We start from the raw sequence: 4794 nt of genomic DNA on the forward strand, positions 1-4794 counted from the left end.
TATAACGACACATCTTATCTTTATCTTATCTTGTGTCTATGATGGGAGAAGGTATGTGGACAATAAGCTTTTTATTAGTTTTAGAGAATCTATACAAAACCATGCAACCAGCATAGGTGACCTATGAAATGCCCTCTCTGTTGTCCAGGGCTTCTGTAACAGACTATGAAATGCCCTCTCTGTTGTCCAGGGCTTCTGTAACAGACTATGAAATGCCCTCTCTGTTGTCCAGAGCTTCTGTAACAGACATCCTGCTCAATGGGATTAAGGGGGCAATCTGGGATTCGTAAAACAACAAAGTGGCCACCACGCTGAAGGATGATGCTGGGTGAAATGTACCCAACTCTTAAATTCATAGGTGGGCTAAGAGAGTTAAACTAAACTCATGAGGCATTTATAAGTTATATTATTTCAAGAACCAACAGAGCCTTCAGAAAGTATTCACACCCCTTGACTTTTACCACATTTTGTTAAAATGTAAAATGTTTATTGTCTTGCAGTCTGAATTTAAAAGTCTGAATTTAAAATTGATTATATTTAGATTTTTTTTGTCACTGGTCTACCCACAATCCCCCATAATGTCAAAGAGGAAATTATATTTTTATAAATTTTTACAAATTGATTCAAAATGAAAAGCTGAAATGTCTTAATGTCAATAAATATTCAACCCCTTTGTTATGGCAAGCCTAAATAAGTTCAGGAGAAAATATTTGCCTAACAAGTCACATAATAAGTTGCTTGGACTCACTCTGTGTGCAATAATAGTGGTTTTAAATTATTTTTGAATGACTACCTCATTTCTGTAACCCACACACACAATTATCTGTAAGGTCCCTCAGTCGAGCAGTGAATTTCAAACACAGATTCAACCACAAAGACCAGGGAGGTTTTACAATGCATCACAAAGAAGGGCACCTATTGGTAGACGGGTAAAAAATAAAAAATAAAGCATATATTGAATATCCCTTTGAACATGGTGAAGTTATTAATTACACTTTAGATGGTGTATCAATACACCCAGTCACTACAAAGATACAGGTGTCCTTCTTAACTCAGTTACCGGAGAGGAAGGAAACCGCTCAGAGATTTCACCCTGAGGCCAATGTTGTTACAGAGTTTAATGGCTGTGATAGGAGAAAACTGAGGATGGATCAACAACATTATAAGGACTGGGGAGTTTTTCAGAATAAAAACAAACAACAAGTAGAATGGAACTAAACACAGGTAACATCCTAGAGCTAAACCTGGTTCGGTCTGCTTTCCACCAGACACGGGGAGATGAATTCACCTTTCAGCAGGACAATAACCTGAAACTCAAGGCCAAATATACACTGGAGTTGTGTAACGTCTGCTTCTAACTCACACTCTCAAACACATAGATCCCCCTGAAAGCAGATCACTCTCCAGATCCCAATCACCTGAATTCTGATCACCTGTTCACACACCTGTATGTCATTATCACACACTATTTAGTTCCGTTCTTTGCGCCCCGTCACTGTGAGGTATTGTTTGTTTTGATATACATTCTATTCGGAACTCTGGTTATTTCCATATTAGTCCTCTTGTGTGTCATAGTTTTTGGCCATCCTCACTAACGACACCTTTTTGCCTATTCCCTGCCTGTACTTTTGCCTATCAGATTTCCTGTCATTAACCTATTGCCTGATCTCCTGGATGACGTTACTAGCCTTTTCCCCTGCCTGTACTGTTACCTTTTTGGAGTCCCTGTGTATGACCTTCTGCCTACCCCTGGACCCAGCTACCTGCCCCCTGTGTATGACCTTCTGCCTGCCCCTGGACCCAGCTACCTGCCTCCTCCTGTGTATGACCTTCTGCCTGCCCCTGGACCCAGCTACCTGCCTCCTCCTGTGTATGACCTTCTGCCGGCCCCTGGACCCAGCTACCTGCCTCCTCCTGTGGTCCTTTACAATCAACACCTGCTGCGCCCTGCGCTTGAAACCAGCTCTCTGTCTCCCATCATGTTCATTACACACTGTATGTGTAAGTCTTTATTTGTTTTTTATTGAACAGATATGGGCGACAATTGTTTTTGGTTTGCACAAATTAGCATTAGGTCCACCTAGTCCTGTACTGAATGGCCTCTCAATATCGTTTTAATATGGCCTGCATTATTATTAACTGAGTGAATATTGTAAGGGGATACAGCAAAAACTGTATTGAAGTTCATTTTTAAACATCATGAAAAAGAAACGGGACAGGAGACAACGTAGAGGTGTCTGTCTGTCTGTCTGTCTGTCTGTCTGTCTGTCTGTCTGTCTGTCTGTCTGTCTGTCTGTCTGTCTGTCTGTCTGTCTGTCTGTCTGTCTGTCTCCTGCCCTGGACCCAGCCTCTTACCTCCGCCTCCTCTATCTAGTGCTTGTGTATCTTTCTGCTGCCCCTAGACCCGCTACGCTGCTCTCTGCTGCTCATGACCTACTTCTGCCTGCTATCTAGTGCACCCTATAGTATCCCCCTATCCTCAGCGTACGCCATGCTTCCTCCTTGTACTCTAGTCACCTTCCCTGCTCATTGCGCATCGCTGTGGACCCAGTACCTGCCCTACCTTCCCTATCGCTAGTGCACCTATCCTCCTGTGTACTGACCTTTATCCCTGTACCTGTGGCCGCCTGGAACCCCTAATCCCTCCAAGACTTAACTGCTGTTGCCTTCCTCCGCTATCTCCGTGTATTGGATCCAGCTGCTACCTATTCCCTATCCTAGTGAACCTACTTTTGCCTGCCTATCCCTAGTGACCTCGCGACCCCTATCAGCTCATACTCTAGTGACCTATGCCTTTCCCCTCCTATTCTCCTTGTGTATGACTTTCTGCCTCTGGTCTCATCTCCTATCGACCCCAGTCTTCTAACCTTTCTGACCTGCTCAATCTGTAGTGTAGCTCTCTGTGTATCCTCCGTATTAGTGGCACCCTTGGACCTACTCCCCCTATTCGCCAGCTACCTGCCATCCTCCTGTTGTTTCGGCCTTTCGTTCATACCCTATCCTCTATCTCATAGTGCCATGCCCCGGCACCAGCTATCCTACTGCTCCCCTACTCTCTCTAGTGACTCCTCCTCCTCTATGTCTGTAATGGCCCTGTTCGTTATCCCTATCTCTTATCTGTCCTGCCTAGTGCAACACCTATTACCTATCTCTGGACTAGCTGCCCAGCTACATGCTCTCCTGTGTATGACCTCCCTATTCCTCCCTTATCTAGTGCCTGCACCTGCTTCCCTCATGGTCTCAGCTACCAGTTCTGTCGCTCCTACTTCTACTAGGTGTTTGACCGCTTCCTCCTCTAGTCCTGTCCCCCCCTATCTAGGATCCGCTCCAGCTACACTGCCTCCCTCCTGTGTTATTACTTTCTGACTGCCCCTTAGACCAGACATCGCCTACAAGCGTATCAAACCTGTCCCCTAATCCTTACCCTGTTCGTTGATTGGACCTTGCTAGCCATGCCGTTGCCCCCCCTAGAAACCTCACTCCAGACTTACCCGGTGCGTTCCTCCCCGTTCGATGTATTTGCCACGTCTTCTTCTGGCCCTGCCCCTTAAGTGGACCTCAGTGCCACCAGCCTCTAACCATTGCCCACCCTAGTCTAGTGCCTATCTAAGTGCGCTATTCCCTATCCTAAGTGCAAACCCTATGGCTAATCCCTAGTCTCGTTCCATCCCTATTTCCCTATCTAGTGGCACACCCTCTCTAATCTAGTGCAACTACCCTAATCCCTACTTCTAGTGCATCCTATCCCTTCCTCGTTCATCCCGAGCTCTGTGTTGACCTTCTGCCTGCCCCTGGACCCAGCTACTGCCTCCTCCTGTGTATGACCTTCTGCCTGCCCCTGGACCCAGCTACTGCCTCCTCCTGTGTATGGACCTTCTGCTGTCCTGGACCCAGCTACCTGCCTCCTCCTGTGTATGACCTTCTGCCTGCCCCTGGACCCAGCTACCTGCCTCCTCCTGTGTAGGCCTTCTGCCTGCCCCTGGACCCAGCTACCTGCCTCCTCCTGTGTATGGCCTTCTGCCTGCCCCTGGACCCAGCTACCTGCTCTCCCTGTTATGACTTCTGCCTGCCCCTGGACCCAGATAACCTGCTCCCTCCTGTGGTCCTTCACTAAATAAACACCTTGCTAGCCTGACCTTGAAATCAGCTCTCTGTTTCCCATCGTGACTTCATTTCAAGTTGCCCTTAGCAAGACGACACCAGAATAGTCCTGAGTGTCCTGGTTACAGTTTGATTTAAATCTGCTTGAAATCTATGTATGACCTGAAATGTTGCCTAGCAATTGATAAACATCCAATTTACAGAGCTAGACATTTTTTTTAAAGAATAAATGGGCAAATGTAGCACAATCTAGATTCGGGATGTTCTTAGAGACTTTTTTCACTTTTATGGGTATTATGGGTAAGAACAAACATCTATTTAATCCATTTTGAATTCAGGCTGTAACAACAACAAAATAAAAATAAGTCAAAGGGGTATGAATACTTTTCTGAAGGCACTGTATACAACATTATGGATGTACCAATCCCAGGTTGTGTATTCCACCTTCCAAGACCCCCCTTCCCACCTCCTGCTCGTATAGATCCTGACTAGGTTGCCATGGAAGCCTTCGAAATGGCTGTGCTATTTGAGTTAAGAGCTAAAAGCTAAAAGAGGGTCTGATGCTTCAGGCTCTAAAGCCAAGAGCATTCCCCAGTATCCCATCTACTGTGGGTAGCATGTACATGGTGTTGCTCTTCATTGTGATGTTAATTGTGCCATCAAGACAGTAGGTCCTTGTTTTTCTCCGGGGGT

Source organism: Salvelinus sp. IW2-2015, unplaced genomic scaffold (assembly GCF_002910315.2).
Source record: "Salvelinus sp. IW2-2015 unplaced genomic scaffold, ASM291031v2 Un_scaffold3129, whole genome shotgun sequence".
Taxonomy (NCBI): domain Eukaryota; kingdom Metazoa; phylum Chordata; class Actinopteri; order Salmoniformes; family Salmonidae; genus Salvelinus; species Salvelinus sp. IW2-2015.